Source organism: Hylobates moloch, unplaced genomic scaffold (genome assembly GCF_009828535.3).
Source record: "Hylobates moloch isolate HMO894 unplaced genomic scaffold, HMol_V3 SCAFFOLD_15, whole genome shotgun sequence".
NCBI lineage: Eukaryota > Metazoa > Chordata > Mammalia > Primates > Hylobatidae > Hylobates > Hylobates moloch.
The window spans coordinates 78534010-78561956 of record NW_026652290.1 but is presented as its reverse complement, the minus strand read 5'-3'; the positions used below and the strand labels follow the sequence as shown (position 1 = coordinate 78561956).

At 41.1% G+C, this 27947-nt stretch overlaps 1 long non-coding RNA gene across 1 annotated transcript; it reads left to right on the top strand.

Moving 5' to 3' along the window:
* The first annotated feature begins 634 nt into the window (after positions 1-634).
* On the top strand, positions 635-26751 carry LOC131381333 (uncharacterized). Its single transcript, XR_009210013.1, has 3 exons — positions 635-801; positions 19155-19223; positions 26707-26751. It is a non-coding gene; the product is annotated as an uncharacterized LOC131381333 (long non-coding RNA).
* Positions 26752-27947: the final 1196 nt, after the last annotated feature.

Below are 27947 nucleotides of genomic sequence, written 5' to 3'. Positions count from 1 at the left end.
AGTAAAACTACAGACCAATCTTACTCATGAACATAAATAAGAATTTCCTATACAAATGAACGAATGAACGTGTACATTAATGAATGCATGGACTTATTTCCTGGTTTTTCATAGACCTACAGCAGAAATCCACTCAGCCTGACAAAGTAAGGATTTTAATACCAGTCTTGGCTCATATCCTCAAGAACCCCTGGATGCTAAAATGGCTCAAAGAGCTAACAAAGTCTGGACAAACCAACATGCCTGGTTTAATTAGTCTGTAGGAAGTCCAGGTATCGGTATTTCTTAAAAGCCTTCCAGAGTTCCGGCAGAGATCATGGTGAGACGCTGAGCTCCGCCGCTAGCTCCCCTGGGACCCTCCAACCCTGGGCCAACGGGTGAGTTGGGGGAGCCCTGGTACAGATGGGGGCCTCCGCCCTGCAAACACCCCACAGCCCTTGCTATGGCTCCAACCGGCCACACTCAGGCCTTGAAAGAGCATCGACCATATTCCTCAACCCACCTCAGTGACCTGATGGTGGCGGCAGCCTCTTCCAGCCAAACCCGCCGACCGCTGAATCTCCAGAGGACACCCCTGCCGAGCCACCCGGATGCAGAGCCTTTGAGTGGCAGCTGCCGTGGCCGGCCGGAAACATGGCAGCGGCAGGGAGGCCGCTAGGGTGTGGCGGGGCGGGTCTACGGAGGCCTCTTTAGGCCACAGAGGCACGTTAGAGCTTAGGCCTGCAGTGACTGCTCTGTCCCAGTTGAAGGAGACCTACTGAGTCCTGAGGACAACCGACAAAGGCCTTAACGGCACCGAAGGTGAGCCAAGTCCTGGAGGAGGGTGAGCAGAAGGATCAGTGGCCATCGTGGGTTGGTGTTAGTTCTACCAGACCTCTATGTCGCAAGAGAAATGGTAGGATGACAGGCCACAGTTGGCCCGCTGGACATGCCCACCACCCTTTGGGAAGGTTTACTGGCCGTTTATAGAAAATCTGTGTGTATATAACATGAAAAAGTTGCTCTCAACTTCCCTCCAACCTTTTAAAAGAAACCATTTTCTACATCTAGGCTTTCTAGATGTGAAGAGGTTGCCGACGTATGACAGAGTTAGAAAATCACACATCTTGTAAATTCTCATTTGTTTAAAAAGAAATCATAGGCCGGGCGCGGTGGCTCATGCCTGTAATCCCAGCACTTTGGGAGGGCGAGGCGGGCGGATCACGAGGTCAGATCGAAACCAGCCTGACCAACATGGTGAAACCCCGTCTCTACTAAAAATACAAAAATTAGCCAGCAGTGGTAGCGGGCGTCTGTAATCCCACCTACTGGGGAGGCTGAGGCAGGAGAATCACTTGAACCCAGGAGGCGGAGGTAGATGTTGCAGTGAGCGGAGACTGCACCATGGCACTCCAGCCTGGGTGACACAGCAAGAATCCGTCTCAAAAAAAAAAAAAAAATTATAAAAAATAAATGTCTTCTGGAGGTGACTTTGAAATGGTTAGACCACCTCTGAAAGCGAAGCTTCCGCGTTTGTTCAGTGAGTTAAAGGACATAGAAGACCTGAGAAGGAAGTTCTAGGCCAGTCTGGTCATATCTGAAGAGATTGTCATGTTCTAATCTAACCGTTGTTTTGTGTACATTTTGTTAATGCTCACTACTGTATATAGAGTTGAAAAACGTAAAACAATCCCTTCATAAATGTCCTTTCGTTTGTTTATAGGAAGTCCTGTCTTCTGGGATTGAGTTTGGTAATCCACCCCTTGGAGCTAAACACAGTAGTATGCTTAGTCATTGGGATGGTGGGAGAGGGAGAAGAGGAAGGATGAAGGAAAGGGCTCTTTGCTAGTATCTCTCTATCTAGAAGATGGTTTAAAATCATACCCGTAGGTCTATATGAGCATTTTCAGTAAAGTGTCTGTGTTTGTTGTGGACAAGTTTTATTATTTTGCAACATCTGAGCTTTATGAAAGTCCTGGGGTGACAATGTATGATAAAAAGTAGAGCTAGTGAATTAGGCAATTTATTAATATTTTTTGTTATAATTGATAGAAAAGATGCATCTTGGACATGGAATTGTTAAACCACGTCTGAGCAGTGTATGTCAGGACTTGTTCATTAGGTTGGCAGCAGAGGGGCAGAATGAAGTATAAAGGGAGAGATGTATGCAAATGTGTCTATGTTTACATTTTGACACTAACCATTGATATATGTGCAACTCTTTTGGCTGTACTATAGGAATACAGTAAGTAATTCGAAGGAAACATACCTTCTTGCTAATATTTTAATGGTATAGATATGATAAATTCTCTTAGAAACATTATACATAGTGTATTCTGCTGCTTTGTTTCATTTTAAATTGAGCATTAAGAAAATGCAGTATTTTAATCAGAACTCTGCTAATGCTTTTATCTAGAGGCATGTTATCATCTGGGTCTTCTATGAAATTTTTGTCCTAAGAAAGGGAGGATTATACTTTTTCTAACAGATGAAGTTGGTGTAATGTGTTGCTGGTTATCAGAATACTCATATAGCTTTAAGATTTTGAACTGGTAAATATTCATGATGTGTGAAAAGGCATGACACTTAACATATGATCTCAAGTCCATCAAACTGGATATTGTATCTAAACAAGCAGGACTTAGAAGGACATGTGAAACTAAATTGCTTGTGATTGTGGATGGCTTTGTTCTTTGCCTCTAGTGGTTTTCAGTTTCCTATAATGCACACATTGGCTTTTAAAAAGTGAAGGTTATTTTTAAAAACCTGTAAAAAAAAAAATTCCAGGTGACTCTACATCATAAGGTTGAGAGCCACTGGGGTAAGTTGCTGACCCTGGTATGTAGTTATTATTTCTTCTAAGTGCAATGGGAAGGCATTATAGGGGCCAAGGAGAGGCGTGACATGATCTAATTTACTGTTTAAGGCTGAGGCTTTGTGGAGAGTGGACTATGGAGGGTGACAGCAGAAGCAAGGTACTGGTTAGGAGCTGACTGGGGAAAGTAAAGGGAATCAGGATATGTGTCAGGCATAGGGCTGCCCAGTCATGCTGACAACAGAAGTCCTGGGAGTGAAGGACAGAGAAGAATCCGGGAATCTTTAGCAGTACCAGGCATAGAGCTCCTGTAATTTCATGTGTCAGACAGTAATCTCTGCTACCCCTTCCTCTGGCAACCCCCACAGCCTCCAGCAGGGCAGGCACCTGGTAGAGGCATATACAGATGGCTAGAATGAAACAACCTCTCTGGCGTAATAAACCTCCAGGCTCTGTGGAAGCCCAGGTCTCCTGTGTGACTCTGATAAACTCCTTCCCTTCTCCGGCCTTTGTAAAACAGAAATTATATTTTCCACTGCCTGCCTTACGGGCAGAGGTATTTTGAATATCCAGGACAGCAATGCATAATGACAGTTAATAACAGTTGTTTTTAAGCACAACCACCTTGCAAGGTGGAGATCGTTCAAACAATCTTACAAACATCAGAGCTGAGAGATAAAGTAACTACCTGAGGCCAACATGCTATCAGTGCTTATGTGGGGTTTTGATCCAGGTCAGTTTGACTTCAAATTCTAGATTCCTTTCACCACATGATGCTGAAATTACAACATATTAGATGATGCACTGGCAAGATGGCAGGGAAACTATTACATTCTTTCATTGTTCCTCATACTAAGATTGGTGGGATTCTTTTGAAAAGCAAATTAGTAATGAGTATCAAAATCCACAAAAGTGTTTCTACCCCTTGACCATATTGAATTTATTCTCAAGAGAGCAATTTTGAATTATAAAAAGGTGTATACCGAGAACTTTTAGTTCTGCATCATTTGTAACAGCAATAAATTTGAAGTAACTTAAATAGGGGACTTGTTTAAAAAAAAAAAAAAACTGTGGTGTCAAATCAAAGGAGTACTATACAGTAATGGTTCTCCGTGAAGGATGACTTTGCCCCCCAAGAGACATTTGACAATGTCTGAAGACATTTTTGGTTATCCCAGCCTGGGGGGAGGGTGAGTCCTACTGGCACTTGAGTAGTGACCAAGGATACTGCAATGTATATAGGACAGCCTCCCAAAATGTCAATAATGCTGAGGTTGAAAAACCCTATTATACAAAAATTAAATATGATGAATGGAGATTTTATGATTTAATAGAGAAAAAGTAGAGTTCCAAATCTGGGGCACACCATGATTACAACCATGGAAAACTTTATCTTGCATATGAAGAAACAGCAGATGAAAACACAGGAAACTGCAAAAAAAATACACTGATGGAAGTAGACATAAATCTTATTCTTTGAAAAGTTTTATTTAATTATGTTATTTTTTAAACTAAGCAAAATTTGGAAAAAAATTGAAATACAACTTGCTATCGATATCTGTTGTCATTGTTATCCAGATCAAACATTGTACACAGCACATTTTTGTGCTCAATTGATTCTCTGGAAGGAAAGAAGGAATTTTGTTTGTTTTGCAAAAGTTATGTGAAAATATCCAGATCAAAAGTGGTATTTTTAGAAAGCCATGCAACTGTCATATCCATTAAGTTTATCAAAACTCCTGATGCAAGGAACACAAATCAAACTGGAACTAGCTTAGACAAGAAAAGACATATTGGTTCATGTGACTGGGGGAAAAATGTCTGGCATCAAGTCATGTGGACCCGAGAGCGGAAATAGTGCTATCTGCTGCTTGGTATGCTCTGTGCCTTTGCTCTCTTTCACTCTCAGACTACCCACTACATTCATTCTCCGAGTGTGGCCCTCATCCTCTATTGCATACTGCTTTCTCACTGGGAACAGAGGAGACACAAATGTTTTGATGGAGCACATGCTCCAGTAAATTCCTGGTAAAGGATACATGGGAGGTAAAATTCCAAGACCTTGCATTTCTAGAATTTGTCAGCCTCCCAAAGTGCTGGAATTAAAGGTGTGAGCCACTGCCCAGAAGTTTTTTTTATGATATAACTCTCTTCATCCCAGAGTTAATAAGTAATCTGCTAAGACCTACTGAGGACTTTTTTTCTTAGGATCACTGGAAAAGAGCGGTACTGGGAGGGAGCACTATCTTGAGAAGAGAAATGCTGGTGGGACCTGGGCATTTGCAGTCAGCAAGAAAAGCTGAAAGAAATGCAAACATTCATTCAAAAGCTGCCTAAATTATCTAAGTTTCCATTTCCTCATAAAATAGGGCTCAAATGGGACTAGAATACAGCTAAAATGTGTCATAAAATTTCTGTACCTGGAACTGAACATTCATTGCCTCATGTAATGCACCAATCAGAGCCAGGCACCTAGAAGTCGTCTGTAGTAAATGTTTCCATTGTTCCCAACTCTTGGCTCCCTTTCTTGAGAGATGATTGCAAGACACTCATGGCCATGTGACTTGAGTACCTTCCTGTAATTAGGGTATGCTTCCCTGCCCATGTCAGGCTCAGCCACTAGACTCAATGGAGCCAATATGATGTGAATGGAAATGACAGAGAAAAGCATGAGGGACAATGCAAGTTTTTTCCAGTTCTCTTACACTTTCCCTTGGTCATCACTTGTCTTGAATTGGGGCTTCTCCTTCAGCTGGGTCCCAGATGAGAAGACATGGAGCAGGGCCCCAGCTAATCTAGCATATTCATGAAACAGAAGCAAATCTATGTTTTGTGAGCCACTGAAGTATGAGGGTTACTTGTCAGCACGGCAAAGCTGATTAATACCAAGTCCCACATACAGCTAATAAGGAAAAGCAGGAGGAATAGGAAGATGACAGTGTAGAACAACAGGAGGAGGGGGCAAGAAAGATGGAAAGGTGGAAGATGATGGAGAAGAGGAAGAGAAGGAGACTTTTAGTAACTCTTGTTGCTTAGAATCATGTTAATTCTGTGAGAAATAAGACTAAGGTTAGGATAAATATGTTCCCGTTTAGAAGACTAAAATCTAGTTGGAGAGGAACCACAGACAAATAAAATGTCCTAGTCACAGGGACAGCAGAATTTAAGGGGTAAGCATGCTCCAGACCAAAGGCTGCAGAAATTCTAGCTGTAGAGGGTAACTGTTAGAGGAGTAGAGGGAACTGAAAAGATTTGAACTGAGCATTGAAGGACGCATATACCACTTGATTGTTCAAAAAGAAGGGAGGTCACTGTATGCTGAGCAAAGAGCACAGAGTGCGGGGGAGTTGGGGAAGCCAAGGGGAGAGGCCACAGCCAAAGAAGACATTCTTGGCTTGAGGAAGCCATGACTTCTCCTGAGAGTCATCCCAAGAACCTCTACCTCTTCGTCAGAAATGTATCAAGACTGAAGGCCCACCTGTCTTTTTGATGGATGAAATAAAGTTAATCAATTGGAGACCTGCACGTGTGAGCCGAGCCAGAGATGCATGAGACTGCCATGCAAGGGGAGAGGGGTGCTCAGAGCAGCTGCTGGTTCCCCCAGAGGTACAGCTAACTGGGCTGTGGAGTCTTGACAGAGGGCGTATTTGGCTTTCTGACCCCAATCACCCACAAAGTCTGACTGGATTTCTGGAGAGTGAGCACAGACTTTCCATTTCTGGAACACCTCTGTAATTTCCTAAAAAAACCAAACTTCGTGGTTTGAGCATATTGCATGTGACCAGCAAGGGTTAGAAGAGGGTTTTGCAGAGCTGAGATGCAAACAGATGCTGACCTTTGTTCTCTCAGGCAAATACTCCCCTCTTTGCTCTCTCCTCTGGAATTTCCCACATACTGTGCTGACCTTCACCAAGGGATAGTAGGCTCTTAAAAATTCTGACTTGCCCTAACTTGTTCATAAAGGAATTCATGGCAGCTGCAGATCTCCATGCAGTTCAATTATAGTTTTGTTTCAATGAGAAAATTGGGCCAAAGGAAAAATAAAGTGGGCAAAAGAGATAAACAGGGAGTAAGACACAATACTAAGGAGAGAGAGGATCACAAATTTTACAGTGTGCTTCCTGTGGCAAATCCACAGAGGGTAATATTGATTACAAGTTTTCTGGTTTCTAAAAGATAACAACAGATGCCAGGTGAAGCCCAAGTTGTCCTGGTACTGAAACCAGGGAGAATTTTCCCCCACCCCAATGTAGTAGGTTGGAATGACTTCCACCTTCCATAAAGACCCACAATGAATACAATAGCAAGCTTCAGTTCCTCAGTATAGACTAACAACACACGTCAAAGTTCCATTAATCACATGAATTATTTGAAAGACCTAGGCAATTCAGTCCAGTCTGCAACCATCTGATGGTACCTCTTGACCCAAGAATAGCATGTAGAATATGGAAAAAGAAATGAATGGCTTATCCTTCAAGCAATCTTCTATGAACATTATTTCTTTTAAAAAAATGAGCTTCTGATAAGAATAGAGCTGCAGAGTTTGAAGTTATCCTATCAGGCAAAAATTTGAGATTCACACAATGTATTGTTCTTGTCAAAGGAAGACTGTATATGCTTTGGCCATAAGCCAAGTGGAGGGTGGGGGCTAATGTCCTCTTTTGCCAGTTTAAGGAGTCTAATCAGGAATGGAGCCAGCATGAAAATTCACTGAACCTCCACCAAGAAAGTGGGCCAACAAGAGCAGCGATGATTCCCACAGGAACTAGTTCTGCATCCATTCAAACCTGTGGCCAAGTTCCAAACGTTGTGTGTCATAGAGATCACCCTCTAGCATGTTAGCCTAGAAAATGTTCAAAGCAGCTAGTACCAATCGCCCACTAAGACCACAAAACATTTAATAAAGCATCCAGGACATTCGAATCCTAATACCAGTTCACAGCTAAAAAACATTGCGTGGCCTAACCAAAATGAGCTACACACGATTAACTTCATAAGTCATAAAATGAGAGTGCTATCATGAGAAGGAAGGGGGAAGACTGTACTGATGTTTTTTAAAGGTTTGGATATCACTATGAATTGTTATCATTGAAAATAGTTACTCATCCCCACAAAGTCTTCTAATGATGTGAAAAGAAAGTTCTAAGGAATTCTCATTTGTTTTTTCCCTTCTTGCCCCACTGTCTACAGCTCACTCAGCTCACCCATTAAACCCTGAGGGTCTGTTTCACTTTTTCCTTCCCACACAAACATCACAGTAACAGTCTGGCCTTCCCAAACCACCACTGGAAACTTCAACTGAACTGATCATATATCAGTCAACTCTAGGAGACCAGCTCTGATCCCAAGAAACTGTGACACTGCCTCCATTGGAAGTTACACCTTCACCTGCCAACCTGGACTCATCCCGTAGTCAGGTGAAGGAACGTTTCTCCTCGTATTCATCTCAAGCAACAAATTTGGGACACAATTCCAATTAGCCTTAAGTTCCTTAAGTGGGAAGGATTAGTATTATAAATTAGTTTATAAATTCCCCCATGACACGTAATAGAGTACTGCATACACTATAGGAGCTTAACAATAATTGCTACCATTTGTCAAACACTTTCTTAATTCCAGGAGCTGTACTTGAAGCTCTACATAATTATTTCATGCATACATTTTGTCATTCATTCTAACTCTCCTAGAAAGGTATTATCCCCATTTTTAAGATGGAGAAATGGAGGCTCTGGCAAATGCACAGATTCGTCTAAGACAATACAGCTAGTAAGTAGCAGAGTAAACTTTGATCCCAAGACTGACCAGTGCCAAAGCCTAAACTCTTCCTACTCTATAGGCTGTCTCCCTATAAACATTTCATTCCTCCAGTGACCACCGTATCAATGATGGAAATCATAGGTGGGCCAAGTTTGGCTCAATATATCACATAAACTACCTAACAAAGTCCAGCAACAGTATGGATCTTGAAGTAGTGAATATCATCACAGAAATGTCTTTCTGTCCAAGATATTATAGAGAGGATCACTACTCTGATTGAAAAACTGGACTAGATGATCTCAATATCTAAAATGAAAAAGCAAAGACTGGAGTCATATTCTGATCAACAAGGCCAAAGTTAAATTCCAGGTTCCTTTCATTTCAGAAAATGCACATTAAGTGCCTCATATATGAGATATTGTGTTTCGGAAGACAGAGACAAAAGAAAAGACACAGTTACCAGTATGGGAGAATTATTATTATTTAAGCTAGATATTGAAGAGAAATAAGATTTTAGAAAATTGGGGTAGAAAAAAATTGAAAGTTATACCTAGTAGCAGATGAAGGGAATAGGGGTATTCAAACACAGGAAAGTGAGAAACTATAGAAAAAATTTAGAGAAAAAAAGGTACTTCACAAAATGTAGTGGAAGGGGAGCACTGAAAGGTAAATTGAAACCAGGCTATAGAGGGCTTTGAATGACTAAAAAATCTGGATTTTATTTGATTGTATTTGGAAACCATTGAGACTTTAGAACAAGGAGTGATTTGTTCATGGCCATGGCTTAAGTAGATCAATCTGAATCCTCAATAAAATATTAATAAACAGAATCCAACGATGTATAAAAAGAATTATACACCATAACCAAGTAGAATTTATCCCAGGTATGCAAGGCTGGTTCAACATTTGAAAAATCAGTGTAATCCAAGGCATCAATAAGTGAAAGAAAAAAGGTCATATGATGATATCAATTGATAAAAAAAAAGCAGTTGACAATATCCAACAACCATTCATAAAACTCTCAGCAAATTAGAAATAGAGGGAAACATCATCAACTTCATGAAGAACATCTGCAAAGAACCTGCAGCTAATATCATATTTAATAGTGAGAAACTGGATGTTTTCTCCTAAGATCAGGAATAAGGCAAGGATGTTCAATCTTATCACTGTTTTTCAACATCTTACTGGAAGTCCTAGCTACTGCAATAAGATAAGGAAATAAAGGGCATACAAACAGGAAGGGAAGACATGAAACTGCTTTATTCACAGATGGAATGTAAAATAGATCAATATGGTACTGAGTATAGGACAGTGTGTGGAACTAATAATTCCTTAAGCTCATGCTGGAGTAGAGACCTGCCAGAGCCCACATTAAAAAAATGAAAAACAAACCAACAAGTAAACAAAGCCAAACTCCCAATTTAAATAGCAACCTTGAGCTGAGTTGATGTGGATGCTGAGGCACCTGGGTAGAATGTACAGAATTGTACATTCTATCTATCTGTTATGTTTAGGCCAATTTGATCGCACTCTCCCTACTCCTCACCCACCCCAAACATTGATTTCTCTTCTAGGTATACGAGGGACATGACATGATAGCTGAAGTTGTGTAGTAGTAAGCTGCTTTATAATGGCAATGTATTGATTTTATCTTCTTCCTTATCTTCTGGAAGGCTCAGCCCAAGCAACTAAGATAACACTAGAAACAAAAATGGCCATAATACAATCTGACGTTTCCATATTTCCTTGATGGTTTCCAAGTGAATATGCCCTTCTATAGCCTTCAAACTAAAGCAGAAAGTTTCAGAGCAATTCAATTGATGAGAATGTAGTTGAGTGCCAATAATATGTAAAACCTAATAGAGAATAAAAGGAAGTTTAGACAAGTATAGTGTGGTGAAAGAGAAAAAGCGGATTTAGAGTCAGTTGAACCAACCTGAGTTTTGAGTCTTGCATCATTACCTTCAGTTGTGTGACAAGCAAGTTTTTTAATCTCTGAGCTCTCAGCTTTCTTACTTTTGCAGTGAGAATGATAATACTAACCTGAATGCTGTGAGGATGAAATGAGAAAATGCACATGAACTTGGTTGGCTGCAAATGGCTAAAGGGATGTTCAGTTTGTTTATCCAATTGGTTAAGGCCAGTTGGCAAAGTCTACACATGAGAGCATTAAATATCCAAAGTAGATGAAGAGTACAGGAAGTATAAAGAGCAGAGGAAGAAGTCTGCGGGCTGGAATGAACAACAAAGGCATCCCAAAAGATGTGAGACTCCAGCCGAATCTTAAAGGATTCAGAGTAGAATTCAGAAAGAGGAGGCAAGGAAGAAAGAGAGTCACTGTCATAAAGGAGGCACTCAAAAATAGTTATGGAATGAGTGGGTGAATGAAAGCATACAGAAACAAAAGAACAAATTAGAATATCTAAGAAATAGTGTACAGGCAGTATGTAGACCAGAGTCTAAAATTAAAGGTAGTCCTTGATGCTGCAGAAATTTTGTTTAAATGCGTTTTCTATGAGTGCCCATATGAACACTAAGGTATTTTCTAAGGATGGGCATTTCTGTTCCAGTAATCTTAGATCACAGGTCTGTAGAAATCACAATGTGGCTGGTTTGACCCCTTACTGTACTGTGCTATCTCTCTGACCTATCTGTGACCTGCACATTTTGGTGAATACATTTCCTGTAGCCCCAGTGGGACAAGATAGCTCTTGAACCTGCTGACATATTTAGACATGTATTATCTTAACAGCCACTGTTCTTTCTTGATAACCACCATATCACCTAGATTCTTAAAGTCAGCTTCCTTCACAAACCACAGTGTAAAACATTCTCATGGGAAAAAAAAAAAAAGGTGCCAGGGTATCTTATGACTTTGGTGCTTGTATTTTCAAAAGGAAGCTTTCAGGTAAGAATAGTAAAAGGGACTTAGGAGTAGGGGTCTCAGGGGAAATGCAGAGGGAGAGACTGAGAGCAGGCAGAAGAGGGGAGCAGCAGAAATTGATGGAAACAACCATACAGATTTGGACTCTGACGTAGGAACTGTCATTAACTCTCTCTGTGATCTTGGGCAGGTTGTGATATCAGAAAGTTGATAGATGTGATCTCTAAGAATCTTGCCGGATATTCTAGGACTGCAAGTAAAAGAGACCCTATTTTCTGTGATGGGAAAAAGCAAGTCAAGCCCAACTCTTCTTTTCTGGGGCTCTATTATCCTCCTTCCACCCCACCCCAATAACCCAGAGAAGTAACTGGCCCCATCATTCAGAAGGCAATGGATAAAGTTGGGTTGAATCAGTAGGTCTATTTTTTTTTCTGTTATTTTCACTCTCCCAAGCTTAAGTGGAATTTCTCATCAAGTTCTAACCCCAGAAACATCATTACGAGTACCACACTTTAAGCCAGACATTGACAAACCAGACTTTGTCCAGAGAAGACTAGCCAGAATGGCAAGGGTTTGAGAATTTTGTCTAATGAGAAATAAATTAGAAAATAAGATGTTCAGGCTGGACAGGAACAGGCTTGGGAGAAGCCCAGCCTCAGCCATGAGCAGCTGAAGGATGGATAGAGAAAAATCAGTATGTTTGGTGTTACTCCACAGGCAGAAGAGGGACCACCAGAGGAAGCTCCAGAACAGCAGATGACATTGCCACTAGAAAAACTTGCCCACAATTAGAGCAACCAATATAGCTCCTGGGGGCAGTGACCTCCCTGTCTCAGGAAGGGTTCTAGCTCAACAGGCTTTATGCCCATCTGCCAAGAGACCTCAGAAAGTATATAGTCAGCAGGATAAGGGGTCGAAGTATCCTTTCCAAGGCTAAGATTCTAGGATACCACCTCAGAGTGGACTGTGAAGCTTGGCAAATGTTGGTCACTTTACTTTCTAGCTGTTTTGTTTGTTGCAACTTGCCTAAGTTGTTGTAAACCGAATCCCGTGCTGTGTGACTGTATGTTACTGCTTTTCCATGGGTCTTCAAGGGAGCAGGGACACCAAAACCTTTGGTTTAAAGTCCCCCTGGTTTCTGTCTCCTCTCCCAAGCAGAAGTCCCACCAGTGTGATCAGGAATAAAACCCTTCAGGTGCAACATGATCATTATTCAAAGGTTCTGTGAAGCCAGTTACCCCCTTTGCAAAGTGAAAAGTGCAACTTTGGATTTTCTGATCAGAGTATTATAGAGAGGAGCCCACCCTTCTCTTACTATACAGAGAAGAGTAAAACACAGTCACCTTTCCACAGCATCTGAGTGGACCTAACACAGGGCAGTGAAAGTGATGCAGAACAAACTTCAAAGCCTCCAGGAGCACACGTGACCCCAGGTGAGACATCCAGGAGGCGGGGAACAACTGACAGTGGCCCCTGTTTTGATGGTTTCAAGTTTCTTTGCCCACTTTCTGAGTCCCTTAAATCCTGGCTTTCCTTCCTTAAATTGTTCCCTAATTTGCACCCAAACATTTCTTTTCAAGAAATCTTTAAATTTAACATGAAAATACTGTTTCTAATAGGAAATGAACAGAAACAACCTAGCTCTCCGAAGAGGAGTATTTCATTCAACTCCAAACTGCTCACACATTATGCCACTGTGAACAAGGCTCATTTAAAAATTCATGAAGTTTCTAATGTTTTCACCACAAAATATATTAAGTTTTGAGGTGCTGGATATGTTGACTAGTTTGATTTAATTATTCCACATTGTATTCATAATTGTAACATCACCTTGTTCCCCATAAAATTATACAATTATAAATTGTCAACTTGCAGTTAAAACAATAAAATCCAGCCAGACGGGGTGGCTCACATTTCTAATCCTAGCATTTCGGGAGGCCGAGGTGGGAGGATTGCTTGAGCCCAGACATTTGAGACCAGCCTGGGCAACATAGCGAGACTCCATCTCTACAAAAAATAAAAAATTAGCCAGGCCTGGTGGCATGCACCTGTAGTCCTAGCTACTCGGGAAGCTGAGGTGGGAGAAGCACTTGAGCTTAGGAGGTCAAGGCTACAGTGAGCTGAGATTGCGCCACTACACTCCAGCCTGGGTGACAGAGCAAGACTCTGTCTCAAATAAATAAGTAGATAATCAATCAATCCATGAAGCAACTATATAAAAATGCCAAGGTGAAAATGGAAACTATGCATATTGTAGGGTCATGACCCCACAAGATATACATGCATGTGTGCAAATACATAAAAGGAAAAAAATTTTAAAGACAAATAGTTAAAACCATATTAGGGGAAACTTATTTGAAGGTCACCCTCTTCCCTTTCTCCCCATAGACATCTATTTTAAATTTCCATTAAATTCTTAAAATTGTTTGCATAGCAAGTAATAATTTAAACAAATATTTGATTATTTCAGCATTACTTTTTTTTTTTCTTTTTTTTGCCAGCATTACCTTTTAGAGGCCGGTTTCCTTCCACCAGAACACACTCATGTGTAAACTGGGGATGGTTTGGTTCATCTGATTTTTATTTGAAGTTGCCACAGCCTGTTCACTCTGAAGGTTACATGCATGGGAGAAACTTCATTAACAAAATGGCAATCAGCCTACTGCCGCATTTTCTTAGCCAAGAAAGGATCTAAACCCTTCACACAACAGGAAGGGGCATGCCAGCACAGGTACTTAAACCAACATTAGCATTCACCAAAAAATACTGGGGCACCGCACCCCCACTCTCACAGTGCTGTGAGCTTAGGCTTCCTTTGGGATATAGCTAGTGCTCTGTTTCGTATTCAGACCTTCACATCCAGCAGACCCTGTACCCCAGTTCTGCCCCTGGAATGGGACTTCCAATTGCCTTGTGCCCAGCTAGAGAGTCAAGTTGCCTAGACCCCATCCCTGTCTTCTGGTGTCCACGATTCTGACAAGCAGGCACATGGCCATAGGCGGCCCTCAAGACAGCACCCCTCCCCCAGTATTCCTAAGTTATTGTCACCCTAACTTACCCCACAATCTGACCGTTGGAGGGATCCCTAACACCTTCAAGGAAACCTAAAGAACTTTTACCAATGACCTCAATATTGTGGATCAAGGCCAGGGTGTACCTCCCTCTCTTCCATCTCCCTGGAGGAAACAGTGCCTAGAAATACACGTGCAGGGGCCCCAGGCTGTGTACATCCCCCACAGGGCCCGATGCCACCTGTTTGGTGTTCCCAAAAGCTTTTTCCAGATGGACTCACACAGGCCTTTCTAGTCCCTTAAATCCTAAACCTTAAATGCTAATTTTAGTTCAACTGGGTTTATACATCATATCAATTTTACTGGAGTTGTTGAACATTTCATTATATGGAAAAAACCACCCTGTGTTGGCCTAATAGACTATCCAGACTAATACTGGCTGTCTGATACCTGTCTCAGCTCTACTCAGCTTAAGGTTGGTCCTTCCCCAAACCCCCGCCAACACCGGTTCTGCCTCTGCACATGCCGGCTTCCTGTGGGTCACGATCTGAGCAGCAGCCCTGTCTCTAATTTGTCTCTAATTAGCCCTGCTGTCTCCCCTTTACTAAACTGAAAGCTCCTTCTAGGAGGGCCTGGGTCAAGGACCAGAGAAACTGGCACTGGATAGGGGCACATAGCAGGTGCTCACTAGGGACTTGCGGAATGAAACTGGAACAGAGACATTACCAAACACCCTGAAAGCCCTGAATAGTCTAATAGGGGTGTCATCCCTGACCTCATATGTAACACCCAATTCAAGTAATTTGTCATATAGTGTCTCCCAGTTATTGGCTTCTGCAATGTGACTGGTAAGCATAGTCCCCTTTGCCAGATCTTCTATGCATATCTGAAATATAGTACAAGTCCTCTAACCACAGAGGAATGTTGAAAGTTGAAAATATTATGTAGCACATGTTGGCTCTGCCTCTGCCCTCCCTGCCTTCTGGGTGCCCACAGCTCCTGGGCACCTACTGCCAGTTGAGCCCACATAATCCCAGAGGCACACATTTCCTAAAGGCCACTCTCATGTCTCCCCAGCTCACCCCAGTGTCTCCAGGTCTCCTGCTGCTTTAACAGCCAATGTCCCCTTGAGTCTCCTTTCGGGACTCTTCCTCCAACCATGGCCATGTTTTCCTGCTTACATAATTCTGAGCAAAAGAGGTAAGAACTCATCCCAGCCTCCCTCCACATTCCAACCAATGACCGTGTAAAACTAAGGAGACCCTTAAGTTGATTTTCCCCTAATTAAAGTGGGAGAGACTAAGATGTCCTAAATTCAAGTTGTTCAAGATTCTGGGGGAAACTGCCCCATGCGCATTACACTAGAGGCTCATCCCTCAGCTCTGAACCCCTTCTTGGGTGCCAAAGTGGGAATGGAGACCCAGGGAAGCGTGGGGCCTCCGAGTCACTGAGGTGACTCTGGCTCCACCCTTGTCATGTGCCTTGAAGGGCCCCCCACAATGCGGGCACTCACAGCAGCGCACACTCATCTTTGCAAATATCTGGGAAGCATGTATGTTTAAACAAAGGAAATCCGGAGAGTCAGGCTTGAATATCTCCAGATGGACACTCATTCCTTGGAAACCTCCTCTCTGCAGCTCAGCTTGAAAAGTCAGACTTTTCCCCTCAAGAAGTTAGCATTCATGAAAAGAAATTTTGTTCAGAAACTTGAAAGCTATTTCAATTGCAGAAAAATACGTCCAAAGTTTTCTGCATGTGAATACACATACATGAAGGTACACACTCATTTTAAAAACTGGGGGAAAAGGCAGCCCAAAGAAAATCTGCATATTGTTAAAAATGTAAATCAAAGCCATCATGATGGCTCATGACTGTAATTCCAGCACTTTGGAAGGCCAAGGTGGAAGGATCACCGAAGCCAGAAGTTCAAGGTCAGCCTGGGCAACACAGCAAGACTCTATCCCTACAAAAAAAAGACAAAACTTCACCAGGCATGGTGGCATGCACTGGTAGTCCCAGCTATGTGGGAGGATCGCTTGTGCCTAGGAGTTCATGGCTACAGTGAGCTATCATTGTGCCATTGCACTCAAGCCTGGGTGGCAGAGCAAGACCTTGTCTATTAAAAAAAAAAATGTAATTCCAATTTCTTCAGGCACATTTAAATTCAGTCTACTTAATATTCAGTAGTATGTATCTTTCAACAAGTTTGTCCATTATTCTAAATTGCCAAATTTACTGACATAAATTTGTTCATAATATCCCTTATTATCCCCTTAATAGTGATATCACCTCTCTCATACCTGATACTGGTTATATTTTAAGTTTGGCAAGAGGTTTATCATTTTTCTTGACCTTCTCTCATAACCAGCTTTTGATTTTTTCTATTTATTGGTTCTATGTATTTTTTTTCCACAAATTTTCACTCTGGTCTTTATAATTTCCATTCTTCTCACATTTTTGGGGTTTTATTTCCTCTTTTTATTCTGCTTTTTTAAGGTGGAAGCTGAAGTCATGATTGGAGATCTTTTCTAATATAGGCATCTTTCATGCTATAAATTTCCCCTAAGTACAGCTTTAGCTGCAAAGCACTGTGAAATCCTATATTATCATTTTCTGTTTTAAGTACTTTCTATTTTTTTCTTTGACCTATGTATTATTTAAAAGTGTATTACACAGTTTCCAAATATTTGAAGATTTTCCAGATCTCTTTATGGATTTTTAACTTAATTCCATTGTGGTCAGAGAACATACTTTGTAGGACTTGAATCCACCTAAATATATTGAGACTTGTTTTATGGCCCAGAATGTGTTCTGTCTTCATAAATTTCTACATGAACTTGACAAAAATACGCATTCAGCTGTGGTTGGGTGGAATGACCTAAAAAGTATCAATTTGGTCAAGTTGGTTTATACTGTTGTCCAAGTCTTCTATATTCTTACTGGTTTTCTATTTGTTTGGATTTTTCTATTCCTCCTTGAAGTTCTATCAATTTTTGTCTCATATATTTTGAAGTGCTGTTATTAGACACATAAATGTTTAGGAATGTTGTCTTCTTGATGAATTCGCCCCATTACTATGAAATGACTCTATCTCCAGTAATATTCATTATTCTGAAATCTGTGTTTGACAATATTAGTACTAACACTGGTATAATTTTTCGTCCTTTTAAACCCATTCATATCTTTATATTTAAAATATTTATATCAGTCTTTAAATATGCAGATTAAACCTTTGTGGTTAAAATGGGTTTCCTGTGGGCAGTATGCAGTTAGTTGGGTTTTGCATTTTTATCCAATGTGACAATATCTGTCTTTTTATTTGGGAGCTTACACCATTTCCACTTACTGTGATTATTGATATGATTGAGTTTAAAGCTATGATCGTGATATTTGTTTTCTATTCATCCTATCTGTTTTCTTTTTCTGTCTTCTTTTGGATTGAGTATTTATGTTATCTCCTTTTATGGCTTATTAGCTAGACTCCATAGTGGTTAGAGTTTATGGTATGTATGAAATAAAAAGAAATATGTACACATTAGTCTCTGACCCCTGGTTTCTGACATGGGAACTCCTAAAACTCTTGTAATGTCCTAAACAATAGGAGTGCTAGGAGCGTCTTTTGTTCTAATATTTGGTCTTTGACCCAGGTTCCTGACATAGAAATCCTAAATCCCTTGGAATTTTCTGGGCAATAGGGGCATCTTTGTTCTAATGAGGTGACCCTTGGTGGGCTCCTGGATAGGGGTTGGTAACCAGAAAGACCACACCAAGATCAGAAACCTGGAACTTTCAGCCCCATCCCCCATCCTCAGGGAGGGGAGAAGAGTTGAAGATTGAGTGAATAATTAATCATGCCTATATGGTGAAGCCTCCATATAAAGTACAGGCTTTGGAGAGTTCTGGAATAGTGAACATATCCACTTGCTGGAAGAGTGGCACACCCCAACCCCACAGAGATGGAAACTCCTTCACTTGGGACCCTTCCAGATCTGGCCTTATGTATCTCTTCATCTGGCTGTTCTTCTGTATCTGTTGCAATGCCCTTTGTATACATTTGTAAATGTATTTTCCTGAGTTCTGTGAGTCATCCCAGCAAATGATAAAACCTGAGGAGGGGATCATGGGAATATCCCTTCTGTCTGTAGCCAAGCCAGACAGAAGTTGTGAGTAACCTGGGACCCACTACTTGTGATGGGCATCTGAAGTCAGAGGCAGCATTGTGGGATTGAGCCCTTAACCTGTGGAATCTGTGCTAACTCCAGGTAGATACTGTCATAATTTAATTGAATTATAAGACAGCCAGTTGGTGTCCAAGGGGAATTGGAGAAATGCCTGGTGGGGCTTGTGGTTAAAATGGGTTTCTTGTGGACAGAAACCCATACACATGCACATGTGGTGTCAGAAGTGTTATGACTATACAGAAGGAAACATTTGTTTTTACTATGCAGTATGCTTCTTCACTTTCAAGGGTTATTATGCTACTTTACATATAGTAAAAGAACCCTACAACAGCATACTTATATTTCTTCTCTCCTGTCCTTTGTGCTATTGACATACATTTCACTTCTACGGATGTTATAAAACACACTATACTTTATTTTTGCTTTAAAAGTCTACTGCCTTTTAAAGAAATCTAAATAAGAAAGAAAAAGTCTATATATTTACCCATGTAGTTACTATTTCTGCCACCCTTTATTCCTTTCTGTAGATCCAGGATTACTCTGGTGTCGTTTACTTCCTGCTTGAAGAATTTCCTTTAACATTTCTTACAGTGCAGGTATGTTGTGATGATTTTTTTCATCTTTTTGAGGTCTGATAATATCTTTATTTTGCAAGTGTTTTTGAACAATATTGTTACTGGGTAAAGAGTTCTAGGTCAGCATTTTTTTTTCATTACTTTAAAGATGTTGCTCCACTGTCTTCTCATTTACATTGTTTTCAATGGGCATTCTGTTATTCCTTTTTTTTTAATTTTATTATTACTATACTTTAAGTTTTAGGGTACATGTGCACAATGTGCAGGTTTGTTACATATGTATACATGGGCCATGTTGGTGTGCTGCACCCATTAACTCATCATTTAACATTAGGTATATCTCCTAATGCTGTCCCTCCCCCCTCCCCCCACCCCACAACGGTCCCCAGAGTGTAATGTTCCCCTTCCTGTGTCCATGTGTTCTCATTGTTCAATTCCCACCTATGAGTGAGAACATGCAGTGTTTGGTTTTTTGTCCTTGAGATAGTTTGCTGAGAATGATGGTTTCCAGTTTCATCCATGTCCCTACAAAGGACATGAACTCATCGTTTTTTATGGCTGCATAGTATTCTATGGTGTATATGTGCCACATTCTCTTGGACATTTGGGTTGGTTCCAAGTCTTTGCTATTGTGAATAGTGCCGCAATAAACATACATGTGCATGTGTCTTTATAGCAGCATGATTTATAATCCTTTGAGTCTATACCCAGTAATAGGATGGCTGAGTCAAATGGTATTTCTAGTTCTAGATCCCTGAGGAATCGCCACACTGACTTCCACAATGGTTGAACTAGTTTACAGTCCTATCAACAGTGTAAAGTGTTCCTATTTCTCCACATCCTCTCCAGCACCTGTTGTTTCTTGAATTTTTAATGATCGCCATTCTAACTGGTGTGAGATGGTATCTCATTGTGGTTTTGATTTGCATTTCTCTGATGGCCAGAGATGATGAGCATTTTTTCACGTGTTTTTTGGCTGTATAAATGTCTTCTGGCTATACTGCCCAAGGTAATTTATAGATTCAATGCCGTCCCCATCAAGCTATCAATGACTTTCTTCACAGAATTGGAAAAAACTACTTTAAAGTTCATATGGAACCAAAAAAGAGCCCACATCGCCAAGTCAATCCGAAGCCAAAAGAACAAAGCCAGAGGCATCATGCTACCTGACTTCAAACTATACTACAAGGCTACAGTAACCAAAACAGCATGGTACTGGTACCAAAACAGAGATATAGATCAATGGAACAGAACAGAGCCCTCAGAAATAATGCCACATACCTACAACCACCTGATCTTTGACAAACCTGACAAAAACAAGCAATGGGGAAAGGATTCCCTATTTAATAAATGGTGCTGGGAAAACTGGCTAGCCATATGTAGAAAGCTGAAACTGGATCCCTTCCTTATACCTTATACCAAAATTAATTCAAGATGGATTAAAGACTTACATGTTAGACCTAAAACCATAAAAACCCTAGAAGAAAACCTAGGCAATACCATTCAGGACATAGGCGTGGGCAAGGACTTCATGTCTAAAACACCAAAAGCAATGGCAACAGAAGCCAAAATTGACAAATGGGATCTAATTAAACTAAAGAGCTTTTGCACAGCAAAAGAAACTACCATCAGAGTGAACAGGCAACCTACACAATGGGAGAAAATTTTCGCAACCTACTCATCTGACAAAGGGCTAATATCCAGAATCTACAATGAACTCAAACAAATTTACAAGAAAAAAACAAACAATCCCATCAAAAAGTGGGCAAAGGATATGAACAGACACTTCTCAAAAGCATTCTGTTACTCTTATCTTGACCTTTTTTCCTTGGTTGCCCAGTTGATTTTCTCTTTATCAGGAGTGTTAAGTAATTTTATTATAATGCGCCTTGGTTAGCTTTGTGTTTGTTGTACTTGGGTTCATTGGGTTTCAGTGGATTTATAGTTTTTATCAAATTTGGAAACTTTTTAGTTATAATGTCTTTTATTTTTTATGTTCCTCCCTCTCTCCTCTCCTTTGGGATATCAAAAGCATGCATAATTGATCACTTGAAGTTGTCTCAAGTTCACTGGTGCTCTGTTCATTTTTTCTGATATTTTCTTTTTTAAGAGACAGGTTCTCACCATGTTGCCCAGGCTGGAGTGTAGTGGTTATTCACAGGTGTGGTCCCACTACTCATCAGTATAGGAGTTTTGACCTTCTCCATTTCCAACCTGGGCCACCTCACCCCTTCTTAGGCAAACTAATGGTCCCCCATCTTCTGGGAGGTTACCATATCCATGCCAATCTTAGTGCAGAAACTGAGTCGGCATAATACAGCCCAGAACTCCTGGGCTCAAGTGATCCTACCACCTCAGCCTTCCTGGTAGCTGGGACTACAGGTACTGTGTCCGGCTCTCTGTTTCATTTTAAATTGTTTCTATTACTGTGCCTCAGAAGTTCATTAATCTTTTCTGCTGCAATTTATAATTTGCCAATATTTCCATCTAGTATTTTTTTTTATTTCAGACATTATAGTTTTTACTTCTATAAGTTCAACTTAGGTCTTCCATTTCTCTACTTATTATGCTCAATCTTTCCTCTAGCCTTTTGAACATGTAGGATATAGTTACAATAATTGTTTTAACCTTTGTCTTCTAATCTTATTATCTCTGTCATTTCTTGGTTGGTTTCAATTAACTGGCCTTTCTCCTCATTTGGGTTGTATTTTTGTTTCTTTACATGCCTTGGAATTTTGATTGGATGCCAGACATTGTGAATTTTATCTTGTTGAGTGCTGAATATTTTTATATTTCTATAAGTATTCTTAAGCATTTTTTTTCTTCTTTTTTTGAATACCATTATTTGGAAACCCTGATTCTTCCAGATCTTGCTTCTATACACAAGAGCAGCATTTACTGTAGGGTTCATTTTCCCCATTAGCAAGGAAAGACCTTTCTCAGTCTACGCAATACTTTGCATGTTTTGAGGACTTCCAGGCTTGTATTGGAAATGACCACTTCTCTTATCTGTGTGTGATCTCGGGCCATGGTTCCCTCTTGTCCTTTCAGGTGCCCCAGGTAGTAGTTTCTCACGTGCATGCACTGAGCAGTACTCAATAGAACACTTGAGGATGACCCTCTGTTAATATCTAGAGTTCTTTCTGTATAGCTGTCTCCTTTTCCATCCTCCATTCTGCAAAGTCTAGCCATCCTAGCTTCCCCAGATTCCTAGCTCCACCTACTTCACTCAGTGAGACTTGTGGGCAGTTCCTGAGTTCCCCCTTCCTAATCCGCAGCCTGAAATTTCTCTCCAGACAGTAAAGTATGGAAACTGTAGGACTCATCTTGCTTTTTTTGTCTTTTAGGGATTACTGTCCTTTGTTGCCTCATACCCAAAGTCTTGAGAGCCATTGTGTCATACACTTTGTCTGCTTTTGTGTGTGTGTGTTGTTGTTGTTGTTGTTTCAGGTAAGAGGATCGATCCCCTGTTATTTCATATTGAGCAGAAGTGGAAGTCAGGACTGTTGATGTCATTTTAATATCTGTGACAGTGGTAGCCATACAAGAGTGAAAAATATAGAGGAGAAATAAAACAAGATTTTATTTGCTCCTTAATCAGATGATAAAATTGATTTGTAAGGGTATAAAGAGCCAGGAGCAAAATACATGTAAATATTAATACCTTAGAAAGTCAAAGAAACAGAAACTTTAACTGAAAGAGTAGCAGAGTTCGTTGTAATATTGGTGAGGTAATAGACAGTTATCAAAAATTAGGCAATGTGTAACCTGATACTGAATATAGAAGAATGGGCTTACAGTGCCCATTTGGAGGTCAGAGGCCTGAGCCTGCTGCAGTGTCATGGGCAAGAGTCAAGCTTTGTGCCCTGGCCAGGATCTTCTCTGGTTAATAAATTCAGAACATTTTTGTCAAAAGCCCCAAGTCACTCAAGTTGAGTTGAAACAGTTGTTTTCTTATTGAATAAGTCCCTTTCTAATCCTAAGAGATTTACATTTAAGTATAGGAATGATTAAATAAATCTATCTAAAAGTAACATGTTAAATTTTAAGAATACAAATAAATTTAATATTTGAACCCATATCATGTTTAAGAGAATTTTCAAATTACAGTATCAAACAAATTAGACTTGTGATTCTAATCTAGGATTTCTATTACTTTTAGTCTTATAATTTTAAATTAAAAATTACAATAGGCTTTAAGTTTACAAAGAATACTGAAAGTTGGCCAAGTGCAGTGTCTCAAACCTTTAATCCCAGCACTTTGGGAGTCCGAGGCAAGAGGATTGCTTGAGCCCAGCAGTTCAAGACCAGCTTGGGCAACATCACAAGACCACGTCTCTAAAAAAAACATTTTTAAAAAAATTAGCTGAGTGTGGTCCCAGCTACTCAGGAGGCTGAGGTGAGAAGACCACTTGAGCCCAGGAGGTTGAGGCTGCAATGACTTGTGATCGCACCACTATACTCCAGCCTGGGTGACAGGGCAAGACCCTTTTTCAAAACGAAAAAAAAGAACAACAAAAGAATACTGAAAGTTACTATATATATATGCACACACACACACACACACATCTGTATACACACATATATATACACATACATATATACACAAATATATGTTTCATGTATTTTTGAAAAGTATGAAATAGTTGAGAAGATAATGTTGATTAATTACACAGTTGGAACTCTTTAAAACACTAAAAACAGAATACATGGAATTTCAAAGGCAGTTTGGACATTTTAGGGGCCCCTTTAACATGATTCTAAATATTTGCTAGATTAAAAAATAGAATGAAATCTGCAGGTTAAACTTAAAAGCTTAAGCCAGATGCAGTGGTGTGCACCTGTAGTCCAGCTCCGTGCCCCTCCAGCTACTTGGGAGGCTGAGGTGGGAGGACTGCCTGAGCACAGGAGTTGGAGGCCAGCATGGGCAACATAGGCTCCCAGCCAGGACATGGCAGAGCTGCAGTTCACGAAGTCCGTGCTCTTAGTCACTATGACATGTGCAGTGTAATCCCTCTGCATTTCGTTTTTTTTTTTTTTCACTTTGTTTTCAAACAGTATTACAGCAACAACATAGAGGATGGATTGATGAGAAGATAGAGCCAGGAGGCCAGGTGGGAACGGCGGCCCTGTCCATGTGATGTAAGAAGGGCATGGCCTATGACTATCGCTGGAGTTGGAGAAAGAGGACAGGCCTGAGAAGAAAGTTGGGAGAGGGCTATTTGGGAAGTGGCCATTAGACTAGCTGAGACAGAACGCTGACTCTAGGTTACTCCAGGGAGTTAGGTGGGGGCCCTGCAGAGGACAGTGGGGGCTTAGGTGGAGAGAAGGGGAAGGTTTAGGAAGGCGAGGGGGTTGAATCTGAGTGCCTGCAGAAGCAGTCAGGGAGCAGCTAGACATGGGAGTCTGAAGGTTAGGACAAAGATAGGTTTTCAAAAACTGGAGAGGCAAAATATGTATTGGCACTCATAGCACTATGAAAAGAATGTTGTTAATCCAATTCAAGCCATAACCAGTTTTTGGCTAAAGGTAAGATTTGGTTTTGGATTTGTTTGTTAATTTTTACATATCTAAGTCTCTAAGGGCTAACATGGAATCAATGTGTGAACTAAAGCTGCCTTTTACAACCACTCCAAAGAGAAAACACCAGAGGCAACTACTGTGTATACAACTATATCCAAAAAGCAGCAAGGCCTCATTACTCAGGGGACAGAAACAGAGCATTCCCCAGACCAACTGTGGGCAATGCCTATGCTATGTGCAAGAGGAGACCAAAGAGAGACCTAGTACCTGCCTTCAAGGGGCTACCAACATCCCTTTGTTCCTGGCACTCGGGTATCTGTCATCCACAAACAGGCTAAGTAGGTCAGTCCAATCTGTATTAATGAGTTCTGAAATATCTTCCATAATTTAGGATCTGGTCTTGCCTTGAAGTTGCCAGGTTCTAGAAACTTTGTTATTTCTACTTTTGTTCACTTGGATCATCAAAGGGATAGAACACATAATCATTTTTTCCATTGTATTAGCAGGACACATCCCAGTTGCTGAGAAGTAGTAATTGAGTTTATCAAATACAATTACCTCCACTCAGCCCACCTCCTCCTCAGTTTGCCTTTCTCAATCAGGGAGAACTAACTCTGCCTCTCACAAAGGACCCTTGCATATTTGAATGGCTTCCCAGGAGTCTTTGAGTGGCATATAATTACACTTAATTTAATTTTTTTGTCATTAGTTCCAGAGGCTTTGATCCAAGGTCTCTGTTATTCTGATATAAGGAAAATAAAGCTCCACCTAAAATTAAATATTTGCCTTTGCATTCGGTTTGCTGTTCATTGTACAAGTAATCTTCTGTTAGAATCTTTGGTTTCCAGCGGCCATTTCTGGGCTTGGCATCTTCTCCAGTTTCTTGTGTTTCCCCATCAGTTGTCAGGTCACCAGAAGCCTGAGCAAACTCAGGTTTTGTGAAAACTTCTAGATCAAGGTCTCAGGAGGTGACAAAGACGGGACTCTTAGATCTCTCTTGTTTTCCATGTGAGGCCAGAAATCCTCAGACCTTGAGCATTGGGAATGGGGTGCTTCTGTTGAAGATGCAAATTGGTAGAGAAAAAATAAAGCTCTTGCCCATTTGGTTTCAGGCAATGTACCCAAAGTAAATCACAATCTGGCCCACCCTCCATTTGTAAAATAAGTATTTACAGCATGAGAGCATAGTGTACCTGTCCTGAAGGACCTAACGGTATTATGCAAGAAAGAAACTTGTAAAAAATTCAGTAGTAGTAGGAGTTCAAATAGAATACAGGCTGTCAGAGATGCAAAAAAATACACAGAGGGACTTCAGAAAGAGAAACAAATTTACCAGGCCATTTCTCTTCAGCTTTTGGGCAAAACCCCTCTTTCCTTGGTGGCAAAGCCAAGCATCACATTGTCCTCAACTCCTCATTGTTACTTTTCTTTAGGGACTGCCTAGACTTTCCACACTTAGATTGAGGGGTTTGTTACCCAGATCAACTGACTTCCTTTTCACCCTAATTCCTGGCACCATCTTGGGAGAATTGTTTACCATGTAAATGATACTGAACATCCTAGTCTTCAGGTTCTTAACATTCTCAACTCCAGTGACTCCCCTCTTTCTATACTGGGCTGCCCATCCTCCTGGTCATACCTTCTATCTCAACACCAACAAGAACTACCTCATCATTCAAGTCTTCATCTCAATTGCACACCAGATCAGAGCCTCTCATCCCTCCAGCTCTCACTCAGGTCCTCCCACTACACTTACTATCTGCCCTCACACACCTTGACCTCTGAGCTCCTGACTCTACCTGGCTCTCCCTATCTACCTGCATCTCCTGACTTCACTTCCGCATCCAGCCAAGGCCCTACCAGGTTCCACTCCAATTGTTCTATTGTCAACCACCTCGGCACTGTCATCTTCTTGTCTTTCTATCACATCTACCCCCGATAAACCCCGAATCCTGGATTGATCTAAATATCCTTCCTCTAGGCAAGGGTTACTTTTTGAGCTGCTGGAGAAAATCTCACCACGGGGAAGAATGATGTCCCACAAAATTTATGGCATCAGCTGTACCATCAACACTCCTGGCTGCTCCTCAATTGTCTCCTCAGGGACTCTCCTAAACATGTATGTTTTTCCTCAAGTTCCCAACCCAATTTCCCTTTTCTCTCTTAGTTGTCCCTAATTCTTACTTTACAGAAACGTAAATAAAAATCCCCCAACTCCCTGCCCCTCCATCACCACCCCCTAGAAATTTTTTTTTTTTTTTTTTTTTTTTTAGTCTCGCTCTGTCACCCAGGTTGGAGTGCAGTGGCGCGATCTCGGCTCACTGCAAGCTCCGCCTCCCGGGTTCACGCATTCTCCTGCCTCAGCCTCTCTGAGTAGCCCAACGTCTGTAATGCCAGCACTTTGGGAGGCCAAGATGGGAGGATCACTTGAGCCTAGGATTTTGAGACCAGCCTGAGCAACATGATGAAACCTCATCTCTACAAAAAAATACAAATATTAGCCAGGTGTGCTGGTGCATGCCTGTAGTCCCAGCTACTTAGGAGGCTGAGGTGGGAGGATCGCCTGAGTCCAGGAGGTTAAGGCTGCAGTGACCTATTAAATGTACCACTACACTCCAGCCTGGGTAACAGAGTGAGACCCTGCCTAAAAAAAAAAAAAAAGTCTCCTTCAACCCGTCCCTCTTTTCCCGCTGTCACCATAGAGCACACCCTTCTTTCACAGCCAAGCTCATGAGACATGTGGTCTACAGTTTCAGCCTCCACTTTCTCACCTACATTTCCTTCCCAAGGTGAGCACCACCAATGCAGCTTCCACCCCTCTCAGCTACCAAAAGTGCCTAGTCCACATCTACATTTAGATGTTTAATGGACAGCTCAAACTCAACATGTCCAAATCTAAACTTCTGATCTTTGAACCCAAACCTTTTTCACCTATAGTCTTCACCACTTCCGTTGAGGGCAAAGCCATCCTTCTAGTTGCTCATGCTAGGAAATACAAAGTAATATTTTTCTTCTTTTTTTTTTTTGCCCTCCACATCCCAATCTATCACGAATTCTTACGGTTCTGCCTTCAAAGTATAGCCAAAATTTGACCACTTCTATGTGCTCAACACACAGAACTGTTGAAATCAAATTTGGCCACCTCCCTGCCACCACCCTGACCCAAGCTGCCTGGAATCCTACAACAGCAGGTCTCCCTGTGTGACCCCACCCTCCCTACAG